The 14,934-nt window shown below is 47.9% G+C and overlaps 1 protein-coding gene across 4 annotated transcripts in view; it reads right to left on the bottom strand.

Annotated features, from left to right (window-relative positions):
• The window catches only part of MEF2D (myocyte enhancer factor 2D), an 86,809-nt gene that overhangs the window by 54,177 nt on the left and 17,698 nt on the right, over nt 1–14,934 (bottom strand). The gene's annotated exons all lie outside the window — the stretch shown is intronic.

Genomic DNA, 14,934 nt, shown 5'->3' with positions numbered 1-14,934 from the left:
TGAGAGAAACACTCACAAAAATGATTTGGTGACCCATTTCCGTGGCCAACCTTCATACCTTCAACGCCTTCTCATCCTGTGTCCTATGAAAAGTGTCACAATATCCTTTTATTTCCCAAGAAGACTCACAATGTCCAGTGCTGCATTTGTTTTCATTTTAAACTCTGATTCAAGTTTTTACCCAATAAAATATACATCACACCAAATGAAAAATCTTTATTAAATTAATAAGAAAAAAAAAGTTTCCCAAACTACTCTGCATGCCACGATTTCCTTACAGCCAGAGAAGAAGCAAGAAAAAAAGAACCCTAACTTCTTATATATAAGCACCCACGGAGCCACATTGCTCAAGTGACAGAGATGGGAGACGCTCCCAGCCCTGAGCTCTTGCTGAGCTCAGCTGCCCCTCAAGTGCCAGCGGGCCCCAGCTGGGCCTAAACCCTCCATCCAGAGGTTCTGCTCCAGCATCTCCCAGGCAAGAGGCTCCACCAAGCTGGTCAATTCTTCTTGGCCAGCTGGATGAAGCCGAAAGAGCCTCCTGAGGTCCGAGGGGAGGGGGCTCAGGGCAGAGAGTGGGAGGGGGCCGTCAGGGATGGCAAGGCAGGTGGGCCAAGGAGGTGCTCTCGGAGCAGGAACCGATAGGAGCCAACCAGATTCCAAGTCAAGCACAAGACTAAACTTCTTCCCTCTTGACTCTGCCCCTGCCATAGACTTCACTCTTGGGAAAAGCACCCCTGTGGGTGAGACTCACATCGCTGGATTGCCCAGATTCCCACACGCTGACGGTGCACCAGCCTGGCTTCACCGCAGCTCTCCCTCCATGTGACCCCAGGAAACAGCCTTGGTTGAGTCACTCCTTCCAGGCATGACATCCCTCAGGAGGTTTTCTCCCAGGGGAAAAGAAAAACCAGCCAGCCGCCTCTGTCCAGGGGAGAAGGGGAGACCCTCCACCAGTAGAACCGAGATGGCCAACTTTTGACTTGCCTCTGCTCTTGTGTGGGTAACACTCCCTCACACACAATATGCTGTTGAGTTGTTTTCATGGTGACACAGTGAGAACATCTCCTTAATGCCGGGGTCAAGCTCTTCCTAAAGAACCATCGGATCTACAGAGTGGCTAACCCAGAAGCTGATCGATCAGCTTGCCAGGAAGGAAGAGATGCAACTATTTTCAGCACGAATCCTAAACTGTTTTCTTCCTCCACCATTTCTCTTGAAAAAGACACAGAAGGGTAGATTCCCCACCAGGGAGAAAGATTTCCCTCTTCTTGGGGCCCTCAGGGAAGAGGAAGCCAGCTGGCCACTAAGCCCCATGACTCTTGGCAGGCACCCCCTCAGCCTCAGCTGTCTTTGGAAGGTGATTGGGAGGCAGAGCTGTCCATCACACAACATGGGGCAGGGAAAGGGAGAGGCGGGATGCCCTGCTGAAGCTCAAGACCAGTCTGGCAGTTGGGTCACTGCAAGACAGCCAACCCATCCAAGGCTGCCTGGCCCTCCAGGGCTGACCCTCAGCCTCCTCCCACCTATTCCTTTTCCCCACCAAATGAGGAAGAGCTAAGGTCTTCAAAGCTTTTGAGCAATGGCACCCCACCCCCCCACCCCGTCACACAGCTCCCAGCCTTGCTAGACTGTCTTCCTTTCTGGCCTGTTAGCCCCCTGCCCATCAGCTCCCCCTCCAAAAGAATAAGGCAGGCTCTGTCTATGGAGATTCTCAGTCATCCAGGTCAGGCTTGTCCCAAAGGTGCTTTTTTCAAGAGGCAACTGGACCTCCTTGTTTGTCTTGGAAGACGTTTCACTTCTCATCCAAGAAGCTTCTTCAGTGCTGAACAAACTGGTTGGATGAGAAGCGAAACCTTTTCAAAGAAAAACAAGGAGGTCGAGTTGCCTCTTGAAAAAAGCACTTTTGGGCAAAGCCAGGCTCTGTGCATGCTGCCCATAAGGGGAGGTCTCCATCCGGCTGCTGGCCTGAATCCATGGGCATCCAGAGGCTGGCGATGGCTCTAGAAGACAGAGGCCCCTGGGCAGAGCCAGCCAGCCAGCCATCCTGGATCAGGAGACAAGGTGTGGTTATGACCTGCAACCTCTTCTGAGCAGAGGTTGGCCTCAATTAATTTATTTAAAACATTTATACGGCCACCCATCTTCAACCAACTGTATATGGCTCAATCAAAAATTAAAAGACATATAAAATCCGATTAAAACTATAAAACTCAACTGGCTGAAGATTAAAAACTATAAAAACCTGGCACCAAAATCAGTTCTAATATGGCTTTCCGTCTCTAGGCTTCTCTGAGAGTTTGAAGATCTCCGCTGCCATCACCACCTAGGATCCCAGGCTGCCCCCCCCACACCGGCCAGGCTTTGAGTTGCCTCTCTCTCCCACCCACCTCAGCTCTCTATAAAGCCCCCATGGGGGAGCCTGTGTTTGAGGGGCTGGCCAGGACCCCGTCCTCCTACTCATATCCATGCCCCCCCCTTTAAAAGCACTTCATGATGGTGGGGGGGGGGAAATCAGCTGAAGGAAACTATTTTGTGATGAACACTGCTGGTAAAATAAGAGTCGGTACACAGAGTCACGAAACTGGGCATGTTTTCCAGGGATCTCTTTGCTTTTTGGACCAGGCCCACTGGGCCTCTTCCAACTCTTTGTGCAAGAGCCAATCCCCCCCTCATCTACCAGCCCTAAAGAGGAACATCCTCCAGCTGAGCTAAGCTGAAGTCCCTTGTCCAACATGCTCCGGAAATCCCAGGAAGTGACCCTTGGGAGATCTTCTCCAGAACTCCAGTTATTCATTTTCATTTTTGCCTTTTTAATCCTTTTTAGTTTCGACTGGCTGGCCTAGCAAGAGGGCCTTCTCTGACGACGCCCCTGCATTGTGGGACATCCTGTCCTCAGAAGTGAGGAAAGCCCCCCGTCTCTTGGCCTTCTGCAAGGGGGTCAAAACTCAGCTGTGTAGCCTTTTGTGGGGAGCCCACATAATCATGAGGCTGGCTGACCCCAGGAGATCTCCTCCACCTGTACTAACAACTGTTAATTCTTCACCTTTTGAAATTTTTATAAAGTTGTTTTATAATTTTAAAAGGTTTAATCCTAAATTATTCTGATTTTATTGTTTAATTTTATTGATTCTATGGTACACCGCCCAGAGCCCCTCTCCGAGGAAGATGGTTAAGAAGTATGAAGTATAAATAAATAAAATATAAATAAATAAATCCTGCATTTTTAATTCAGCAGATCACAAGCCATCTCCTCTGGGGGGAAGGGGACAGGTTTATTTTCTGTCACTTTCATCCTTGATTAAGAGTGTTTCATTTTTCTAATCACCTCATTGATTTGATTTTTATCCCAACTTTATTTCTTTATAAGTAACTCAATAATACAGCTAACATACCTAACACTCCTTCCTCCTCCTGGTTTCCCCACAACCACAGCTCTGTGAGGTGGTTTGGGCTGGGAGAGAAGGACCGGTTCAGTCAGCCAGCCAGCTTTCATGCCTAAAGCAGGACTGGTACTCCGGCTCTCCCGGTTTCCAGCTACGTCTATTCTCACCCAGAGACCTCTAAAGCAGGGACCCTCTCTGGATTACCCCAGCCACCCGCCTTCCCTGTGTCCCCACGGGCCAAGGAACCTGGGCTTCTCGGCCCTTTGGGAAGACCCACCTGGCCTCACACTCAAGGGATCTGCAGAACCAGCTGGGCCTCGAGAGTCTCCTGCACACAAATCTTTGGCAATGTACCATTGGACAATTATTCTGTGGTTTCCCCAAATAGATTCTCTCAAAGAATATAAAGCACATCCTTTGGGCTGCACTGCAATTTAATAGGACAAGCAGATGCCAGGTGTCAGCAGCGAGAGAGGGCTGGCCTTTCACTGATTTGGGCCGTCTTGACCTTCTTCCTTCTGAGAAGCACCACACCGGGGAGAACAGGTCAGTTCAGGAGGGACAGAGGGGGAAACGGGGCAGGCAGAACAACAACAGGATGCACGGGCAGTCTGTGTGTGTGTGTGTGTGTGTGTGTTTGCTTGCACCCTACAAGAGACTCCTAACCCATGTGGTGAACCAGAGAGCAATGTGGGGCTGTGACTGTTAGAACCACGAGTTTCAGTCTAGCTGATCAACTTCCTTCTTGCCCAGGGAGAGAGAGAAGTGAAACCAACAGATGGAGAGAGGCTGGAGCAAGGAAAAACAAAATTGACCCCTCAATTTTGTGGGTGGGGCTATTCCGTGCCACCGAAGGGTGGGGTCCAGCCTGGGGGGAAGGGGTGCCTCCTGAGAGTTTTAACAGCCACCCTGTGGTGCAAAGAGCCCCTGCCCCCAATCCCTCTGGGGTGTCTTGCCTGAGAGTCCCAGGATCGTGTCCCTTGAGCAAGCGGTCACTCAGCTGGGCTGACTTCAGCAAACGGAAGGTGTGGGAGGGCCGGGCCTTCGCAGGAAATCCTGGCAGCACAAAGAACCAGGACTGAAGACTCTTTGAGTATGTCTTCTGCTCTCTGAAGAAAGGAGGCCCACTTGCGGGGGAGGGGAGTTAAAGAGCCCTTCCTCTTCCTCCTCCTCCTGCACCAGTAACATGCCACAAACCACCTCAGCACACAACGCTGACCATCCTGGGCAGTGAGTTGCAACAGGTTTGCTATAGGATCTGGCAGGGGAAATCTACCAGATCCACAGATCTCTAAAAAATAATTGCACAGAAGTCAGCAACTTTTTAAAGCCCCAGACCTCCTGGGCAATATGTTATCAGGAGATCACCAAAAGGTCAGCAGGTACTCTGGAGGGATGTTTCAGGGAAGAAAGCCCAGACCTAAACAGGGCTTGAGGCCAATCGCACTTAGAAGCAGATTGTCTGCAAAACTGTCCCAGTTCTCCCCCAGCTGTCCGTACCAAGAGACAGAGAAGGAATGAGTTAGCAAAATAAGAGATGGAAGGGACCTTGGAGGTCTTCTAGTACAACTCAAGCAGGAAACCCTGTAGAAATGGCTGTCTTCTTAAAAAGCACCAACAACTTCTGGAAGCAAGGCATTCCACGGATTAATTGTTCTCACTGTCAGGAAATTCCTTAATTCTAAATTGCTTCTCTCCTTGATTAGGTTCCATCCAATGCTGCTTCTCCTGCCTTCTGGTGCTTTGAAGGTGGACCCCCTCTTCTCTGTGGCAGCCCCTCAACTCTTGGAAGACTGTGATCATGTCATGTTTGTTTTAGGGCACTCCAACCACAAGACTTTAAAAAAACCTTCTGGGTGATGCTTTTTCCTCTGAGAGGAAGGTTCAAGACTTTTGGGAGACAGACATGGAGACCTGAAGATGGCTCTGCAAAAGCGGAGCCGACAAATGACTATGGAAACTGTGAGCAGACCATTCCGTGGAACCTCTCTGGATAAGGACAGGTTAGGAGATCGCCTACATGTGCTCTGGATAGCAGCTCCTCACAGGAGACTACAGGACAGCGGTTTTTCATAAATTTGAGCACTGGAAGATAATGGAATCAGCCATCTTGTTTGCAATCACAGCAGACTCTTAATGGACACTAAGTTCACAAACCTCAGATTCTAATCACTTTCCAAAATTTCCCTATTAACTATTCTAAAGCTATTAGAGACATTGAGAACAGCAGGCTTGAAAAAAGTTCATAGGATGATTTTATCTTCAAATCTGAACAAAAGAAAAATTAATTACAAACTGAAGAATTTGAAATAAACAAAAAACTAAATAAGATTTTATTATAATAAAATTATAAATGGATGAGTCTAGGTAAATTTGGAACATTAATTTTTACTATGAGATTTTGGAATTACAGATGTGATTTGGTTATCCTGGCAATTACAAGTTATAACAAAAGATAAGTGATGATTTTAGAAAATGGATACTAGAGGGACAAAAGATTTTAAGCAGAAGAAAAAGCCTGATGTCAGTTAATTCTGGGATTTATAGAACGATACAAAATGCCATAACATTGGAAATACTAGACAAGACCTTTGTAGAATGGAGCCAGCAACTACAACTTCAACCCTGCCAGTAATCACACCTGCTTCTATGCCTAAAAGGTGTTGATGACGGAAGGACAGAATAAATATCTGTCAGATAAATGACAGATAAAATCTGCAGAACAGATTTTATCTGATAAGGTAAAGTATAGAATGTGGAACTACAAATGACAGGCTAAGAGAATGATTTGGAAAAGGATGCTTTACTAGTTATCAGAAAAAAGGGGGGCTAGCTGGCTGAAGTTTTAAAAATTAAAAGGAAAATACAAACAATAAAGGGAATGTCTTACTAAATGTTTTCTTATTGAATTTACAAGAGAGGCATGTTAAAGCCTTGAAGAAATCTAAGCAATGGTATAAATGAATGAAGAGAAATAAAATCCTATAACAATATGACATTTGATTAATGATTTTAGACTGTAAAAGGAATATAAAGTTGGTTTATTTGATCAAGGTTAAAATAAGACATATTGTAATCTTCTAGCAACCTTTTACAGACCTTTTGCTGACATCAAAATTGAAAAGTTGATATTTTATGGATTTGCTTATAGATAAGAGACAGGATGTGGCTTGAAGTGATATCTGCTTAACCTTTGAGGGGGTGAAGTATTATTAAATTTGTTTATACTTGCAGTGAAAGTTGGAAGTCACTTCTTTATTTATTATTTTTTTCTTTATTATTTTTTCCTTTTTCCTTTTTTCTTGCACTTTTTATTCTTTCCACATTCTCTTCCCTTTCTCTAAATTAAATCTGTATTAGTTTTTACTACTGTGCTTAAAATTCTTAATAAAAGTATATTTGAGAAGGAATATTCAAGATAATCAGTGAAGACTAGGTTTTTGCTCTCAGATGCAAATAACATTTATACTGATTTTAGTTTTAGTCAGGAAAATATTTGCAGCTCAGGGTTGAAATGAGGGGTTCTTGGTACTCTCTGAGCTTGGCTGTTCTCTTGCAAACGTTTTATGACTCGAACTAGGTAACATCATCAGTGCTAGAGCATATTATTATTCATTAAACTCCTCAATCCCACATGTTTTAAAATTTTGCATATTGATTCTACACCGTATCCCCTGCAATTATTTTATTTATGGCATCCATATCACCATTTGATAAAGATCAAGGTTGCATACAGTGAAATTAAAAAGAAAATAAATCCCCAAACCACATAAACATGTACGTAAAACCAAAACAGCAATGAAATATCCCCATCTTTAAAAGCTGGCTCTGTGTGTTTGTGTGTTTGTGTGTTTGTGTGTGTGTGTGTGTGTGTGTGTGTGTGCGCGCGTGCACTCAGGGGCTCCTGTCCTTTTCCTGTGCTTTGCACATCCTGAAGAACAGACCATCTACAACAAGCTAAGAAATATGGAAGCCCAGTTCAAGGAAGCCCCCACCTTCACAGGAAGAGGAATTCAAGGGGTCTGTGAGCTCCATCTATGAGATCCAAGGTTCTCGGCTCGTGGTCCCATCCTCAGAAGCAGTTCTAACACTCCACAACCGCTCACAAGACCCACTTCGAAGACAAATCAGGCGCAGGCATGCAATGGGTGCTGGCAAACTGGAAACTTCGGGAGGGATTTCTGTTCCTGTGCTTTATCTCCACAAATAGAGTTTTTCTCCTTCTTCTGAAAAATAAGGATGCCACTACTCAACTTATGACCACAACTGAGACCAAAATCTCTGTTGTTAAGCAAGGCAGTTATTGAGTTGTACCCAATTTTTATGACCTTTTTTTGCCATAGTTGTTAAGTGAATTGCTGCAACTGTTAAGAGAATTGGACAGTGCTTAAGCAAATCCAGCTTCCCCACCTGACTCTGCTTGTCAGAAGACACCGAGAAGCTCTCAAATGGCTCTCAGGTGACCCTAAGATGGCGCAACCATCCGAAATACATGCCGGCTGCCAAGCAGCCAAATTTTGATTGTGTAACAGTGGGGATGTTGTGACAGTTGTAAGAGCGAGGATCGGTTGTAAGTCACTTTTTTCAGTGACGTTGTAACTTCAAATGATCATTAAATAAATGGTTGTAAGTTGAGGACTACCTGTAATCCAATGAAAGGCCATTGGCTGGTTCACTTAAAACATAGATCTTGAAAAACTGAACTCAGAAGGACACTAAAAACTCAACACACTTTTCCCTGAAAGGCCCGTCCCTCCCGCCTGCACATCTCAGCCCAACTGAAGTTGAAAGTGTCAAGCGCTTGCCTGTCCCTGGGCAGCTGAGTTTCGGGGGCCCCACTGAGGTTGGGGTTCAGCCATGAGTCCACCTTTCAATCGTGGGTGTCTTCAGGAAAGATAAATGAGTCGAAGCGGCAGACGCTCTCATGTGATGGAAGCCCCGCCCCTTTGCGTGACAATGAAGCTGTGTGAAAAGGGGCAGGACTTCCGCTGCATGGCTGTGGCCACCATCCTGGCCATTTTGACCCATCCCTGCTTCAAATCACACCTGCCCAACAAGGCAAATTCTGCAAACAGAGGGGGGGAAGGGAGCTAAGAGGTCATCCAGTCTAACCCCCTGTACACAGTCCAGGATTCACAACAGAAAATTTTATAGCCTTTGCTTGAAAACTCCAGGGAAGGGGAGGATTCTGCCTGGGACTACACTAACCCTAATCCTAACCCCTTCAGAGTTCGCCTCCATTGCCTTTGTCACAAAAGTCAAAGCCATCTCTGGGGGTCAAATGCTCCTGGACAGCATTGGCAGAGGGGTTGGGAGAGGGAGGATCACGAGGGGGGGCTGGAAGCCTTTGAGAGAGAGATCCAAGAGTGACACAGAACTGCAATGTTCAATTTGCCTTGAGAACTCTCAGCTCCAAAGGATAAAAAAAAGGGAAGTCTGGCAGGGAATTTTCCCACCTGGAACAGGAAGCCAGGCTCTAGGGGGCAGGCTTTCAGCAAAGGCCCCGCCTCTCTCAAGGTGGGAGAGGCTGAGCCCCTCCCCACTCCATCTCATTCACGACCTACTTAGTGGCGAGTCAGCCAAAGCATTAATGATTGAAGAGCCTCTGGCTAATTGCTGGCCGGGAGAGGCTGCTGGGTTACATAATCCGGCTCTTTTCTGCCAGCCGCTGGCACCTCCGTGGGGCTGGCAGCCTCTGGCCGCTGCTCCAGGGCTGGCTTTACAGATGGCTGCCGAGTGCGGTGGGGGAGGCGGAGGTGTCATTTCTCACATTGCACTCAGGAAACCTTCCCCTCCCCTCCCCACCCCATGCATGTGCATAGCACAGAGCTAAGGGGGAGGGGACCCCCGTGAAGGTCCAAGGGCCTGGGGAGAGGGGGCAGACCAAAAGCACCCCTTGCTCAGAGCAAGATGGATTGAGGAAGGTCCGAGGTCGACCCCCTATGTACCTTCAGACCTTCTACCCTTTTCTTTTTAATCATCGGGGCAGATTTTGAGATCTTCTCAGAAAGTGCCCGTTTATCTTGAAAAGTGTTCCCTAAGGCATGAAGCAAGCTGGGAAGTGGAGCCCTGGCAGAACGTGCAGCTTGGATTGCTTGGAAGATGGCCAGGAAATTGGAGTCCCAAAGCGGCAGTGATGGCGGCAGCACCAGCAGCCCGTATTTGGGCAAGATGACCTTAGTTTGCAATGGCTTCATTTCCCCCCCTCCCCCACAGTCTGGTCGGCTACTGCTGTTCAAAAGGGACCTGCGGTGGGGAGCTGCCTGCTGCTGCAGCAGCCAAGGGGGGACCAGCAGAAGCACCTTCCCGCGCTCGGCCAGATGTGCAGCCGCTTCCCTGTGAATCAGCAACCTGTGAGAAACACACCACCAACGCGCCACATGCAAGGTGGAATGACAGCCTGCCAACCTTCCCATGGCAACCAAGCGCATGTGCACACACAAACACACACACACTTTCCTGGCCCACAAAGGTTGCAGCAAGAGCGCTGACAAGCAAACCACAACTGGCAGCACGTTGCAAGGTGTGCAAGGCCCCCTCCCAGAGGCAAAGGAGCTCACACAAGTGCAAGCTCTCTCGGCAGTCTGGAAGAATGGGGACTATTGCAGGGAGGGGGCAGGGGAAGACATGGGGGGGCAGAGACACCCACCACCTCTAGGAAGAAGAGGTGGTGGGTGTCTTTCTGCCTATTTGCCCCCACCCCCACCCCCAGAGACTCTGCAAGAGATCTTCCAAGATTCCAGGCAAGATTTCAGCCTACCCATGTAGGATCATGGAAACCGTTGGGGGTGAGATCACTGCAAATCTCACAAGATGCCATCCCATGGTTATAAATACTGTGAGATTTCTTTTTAATATAGGGAGCTTGACAAAACCTTCCTCCTCCTGATATGAAGCCTGTACCTGAGCATTTCAAGTAAGGGCTTCTTTTTCCAGAATGGGTCTGAATCTGTAGTCCCTGCCTCTTTTCCTTCTTCCCAGTTAGGGCTGCCTATTGGGATAAGACAGGACTGAATGCTGCTTAAGTGGCATCCTTTTTCATGCACTTCGAATGATCGAATTTTACCAGATTCAAGGTTGACTCAGCCTTCCATCCTTCTGAGGTCGGTAAAATGAGAACCCAGATTGTTGGGGGAAAATATGCTGTAGAGTGGGCTGTAAAAGCACGGTGTATATACAGTATTGCTATTGCTATGCACTTAAAGGGCTGCATTTTCCAAAAAACAATAAAAACTGGCATTATAGAAAAAATAGCCCATCCAATGCAATACAGAATTAGGGTTGAAATCTAAATGTGACTGGGAGTTATTGGCTTGCAGGTCAGCATCCTTCCATTGGACTCCCAAGGAATCGGTTCATGATTTCACTGTCTTCAGCTTCTTATTTTGCCTATTAGGAAGCTCTTCTGAAGCCCTTGGCAAAATCAGTGCTGCTCCATCTCAACCTGCCAAGTTCTGCTCTTTAGTTCTAGCCCAGATATATTTAGTTAGGAGTCTTAGACTTTGTACAAATATTGAACTCAGCAGCTCTGACATGTCATGCACTTGACCTGACCATACTTAAAAACCTGACCTACCATGGAGGAAAGGCATCCACTGAGTACAAAGGGGCTGGAAATAAAGGCAATTCTAGCTGCATAAAAGCCTGACTCTCTTATGCCTTGGCCAAATCTCACCGGAGACCCTTGCCGTTCCCCACCACCACGCACAGAAGAGAGTATTAATGAACTAGGTTATGTTCACAAGAGGTTGATGAGAAACTTAATCAATTTGGCAGATAGAGACAGGAATTATTTATTTTGCATTTGCTCCAAATCAGCATTTTTCAGCCACTTTAAGATGCATGGACTTCAACTCCCAGAATTCCCCAGCCAGCATAGCTGGGAGTTGAAGTCCATAATTCTTAAAGTTGCCACAATTGAGAAGCGCTACTCTACATGGTAGAAACTGACCCAACAGAGCTGAATGACGGAAAAAGAATCTGAATTAAAAGAACTTCCTTATAGGCAAACTAATCAGCGGTGGAGCAAACTGCCTCTGAATGTGTCAGAAGCTTCCATGAAGATTTCATGGTGATGCACAATCATCGTCACCCATCCAGAAGCTGTGGAGCAGATTTCGTGCCTCAGCAGGCCAGGGGCTGGCTGACCTTTGGATCCCCGCTCGCTTGGCAAGACAGCCAAGGCAGCGTCCTTCTGGATCTCGGTTGAAAGCTTTGATCCTGTCGGTTCAATACTCGCCAAATTGAAAGTCAAAGTTGTTGTTTATGTTACCAGATGATGAAATCGCAAAAGAGGCATAGGACGGGGGGGGGGAGAGAAGAGTCTGCTGGGGCGGAGCTGATGAGTCACCCCAAAAGAGGTGAGAAGGTCTGAGAATAAAAGGCAACCCATGGAAGAGGCATCAGCATGGAGGAAGCAAGGATGCCAGGGGGAAAGTGGTCCCTGTGTCACCCAAGTCCAGCTCATGAATATCACGCTAACCTGGGAAGACACATTCCCCAAGTGAGCTCTGGCTAAGCAAAAGAGAGTAATTACAATCTACATTATTTTGCTGTTCTGTAGAGAGGCCTGTAAAGCCCTGTGAAGCGATATACAAGTCTAAATGCTATTGCTACGCTTTGCTATTTTGCCTGTAATTACACATCTTTACTCCCTCAATGTCTAGACAGCCATGGGAGAAAACATTTATTGGTGTTGGTAGCCTCTTTCTTCCATACATGGGAATCATAGCAGCTATGCGCACTGAAGGTGCCACTTCCTGTCCCCTCCCATGAAGAAGCCAGGAGAGGTTGAGGAGGGACCACCAGGGGGGCTCAGACTGGCACATGCTTCTGAGTGAGGGACACCTCTATGTGCTTCCGGGTCAAAGGTCTGATTTCAGAAAACAAAGAAAATGGACTTTTGGAAGCTAGCAGAAACTTATTTCTGCTTTGACAAACAGGGGAGGAGGAAGGGGCTCTCCTCTCAACAACCCTCACACCAGGTCCCCAAAGCCTTTGCAGCAGCAGACATAGAAATGGACAGGAGATTAGCAACCTTCTTTCTTCGGAGGGTAAAGTGTACAAGGAACAGTTGCAGGAACTGGGAATGTCTAGTCTAATGAAGGAAAGAACTGGGCTCCCACGAACAATTAATCAGTGGAATGACCTGCCTCCAGAAGTTGTGTGTGCTCCATCCCTTGTGGTTTTAAAGAAGAGTTTGGACAGCTGTTTGTCCAAAATGGTGTAGGGTTCCCTGCCTTGAGCAGGGGATTGGACTAGAAGACTTCCAGGGTCCCTTCCAACTCTGATATGCTGTTATTCTACTTGGATGCGGACTACGTAGACATGGGAAGGGAAGGAGTTGCGTTCACTGCTCACTCCGCCCCATGACTCTCCTCTTCCAAATGTTCAAGTGATGAGGAGCTCCAACCAGGGGAAGCCAAACAGCCAAACAGACGCAAATGTGAGAGGCAGAACCGCATTGCTGGCCATCTTGTCAGCACTTTGGTTTCTTGCAGGGGTGAAATTCAAAATTTTTCCCTACCAGTTCTGTGGGCGTGGCTTGGTGGGCGTGGCAGGGGAAGGATACTGCAAAATCTCCATTCTCACCCCACTGTGGGGCCAGCTAGAGGTGGCATTTACCGGTTCTCCGAACTACTCAAAATTTCCGCTACTGGTTCTCCAGAACCTGTTAGAACCAGGCCACCCCAACGATGCCCTTGAAGTGATGTCTCAGTGCCTGGAGGCTGTGCGGATCTGGATGGGGAGGAACAGGCTCAAGATCAACCCTTCCAAGACTGAGTGGCTGTGGCTCCCGGCATCCCGATATAGTCAGTTGACTCCATCACTGACTATTGGGGGCGAGTCCTTGGCCCCCACAGAAAGGGCTCGCAATCTGGGAGTCCTCCTGGATATGCAGCTGTCCTTGGAGAAACATCTGACGGCTGTAACCAGGGGGACCTTTTATCAGGTTCGCCTGATTCGCCAGTTGCGGCCCTTTCTTGATCAGGATTCCCTGTGCACAGTCACTCACGCCCTCGTCACCTCTCACCTTGACTACTGTAATGCTCTCTACATGGGACTCCCCTTGAGGGGCACTTGGAGGCTCCAGCTGGTCCAGAACGCAGCAGCGCGGGTAGTGATGGGAGCAGCATGGCGCTCCCATGCAACACCACTCCTGCGCGAGCTGCACTGGCTCCCGGTGGTCTTCCGGGTGTGCTTCAAGGTGTTGGTCATCACCTTTAAAGTGCTCCATGGCATAGGGCCTAGCTATCTTCAAGACCGCCTGCTGCTACCGACGACCTCCCAGCGACCCGTGCGCTCCCACAGAGAGGGCCTCCTCGGGGTGCCATCAGCCAAACAATATAGGCTGGTGACCCCCAGGGGGAGGGCCTTCTCTGTGGGGGCTCCCACCCTCTGGAATCAGTTGACCCCAGAGATAAGGAGAATCCAAGACCTCAGTGCCTTCCGCCGTGCCCTTAAAACCCACTTTTTCCAGCAAGCCGGGCTGGCTTAGGAAGAAATTTTTTAAATTTTTTAAATGTTTAATTGGTTTGTGGTTTTTTAAATTTTTGGGCCAAATTTATATATATTTTAATTGTTTTTAATATTTGTATTTCATGTTTTTAATTCTGGCTGTGCACCGCCCTGAGTCCTCAGGGAGAAGGGCGGTATATAAATTGAAAAATAAATAAAAAAATAAAAATAAAATAAAACCTGCTGGATTTCACCCCTGGTTTCTTGCCTGTCAGGCTGTTGCTCCAGGCAGCCATCTTGAGGAAGAGTTATGGTTGGTCCAAGGAATTGCACCAATTCAACCAGAACAGCGTGGCTGAGGCACCCTTTATGCTATTCCCAGCACAGGACCAACAAATGGCCCTAAAAATGGTCAAAATGCCATTTCTATGGTTTTCACCCGCTCTTGATGAGGCATTTTGGACACGACTTAGCTGAAGCCCAATCCAACCAACCCCAGGAATTGACAAATGCATGTTCACATGCAGGACGGAAAGCCAGTAAACCTGGGTCCCCAACAGTTTTCTGAGACGCCCCAACGCCCACCCCCTGGTTCCCCCAAAAGGCAAATTCTGTTGCTGGGGTCCACAGCCACCATCAGGACTAAAGAGTGGCCGCAGCCTTTCGTGATGCTCACTGGGGTCGTGGCCGGCTTGAAAGGCCATATTTTTCCCACAGCCTCCTTCCTAGAATAAGCCTTGGCTTCCGGCCACCCAGGGCTGGCCAAGGCTCCCTGTTTGTAGACAGGGAAAGTAAAACTTTCCCAGCAGGGACCAGCGATCCGCCAGCGAAGGCTCTGCTCACCTGCCTGTCCAGCAAAGGCCAGCCGTTCTGAGAAAAACCGCCCAGGAGCTCAGCACAGACCCACCATCTGTCATCGCAATAAATGAGCCCTCTTGACTCTCTCTCTCTTGTGAAAGGTGGAGCAATTCACCTTTTAGCCTCACTCCAGAAGAGAGAAGGGGGCCCTCCATGAAAATGGCCTGTTCAGCAGAGGGCCAGCCGGCGTTAGGGGAGGCTTCCCTGGAGCCTTTAGGGAGAGGTTGGATGGGCC

Source organism: Pantherophis guttatus, chromosome 18 (genome assembly GCF_059756535.1).
Source record: "Pantherophis guttatus breed Tessera chromosome 18, ASM5975653v1, whole genome shotgun sequence".
Lineage (NCBI taxonomy): Eukaryota > Metazoa > Chordata > Lepidosauria > Squamata > Colubridae > Pantherophis > Pantherophis guttatus.
The sequence above is the reverse complement of the archived record's forward strand: the minus strand, read 5'-3'. Positions and strand labels throughout refer to the sequence as shown.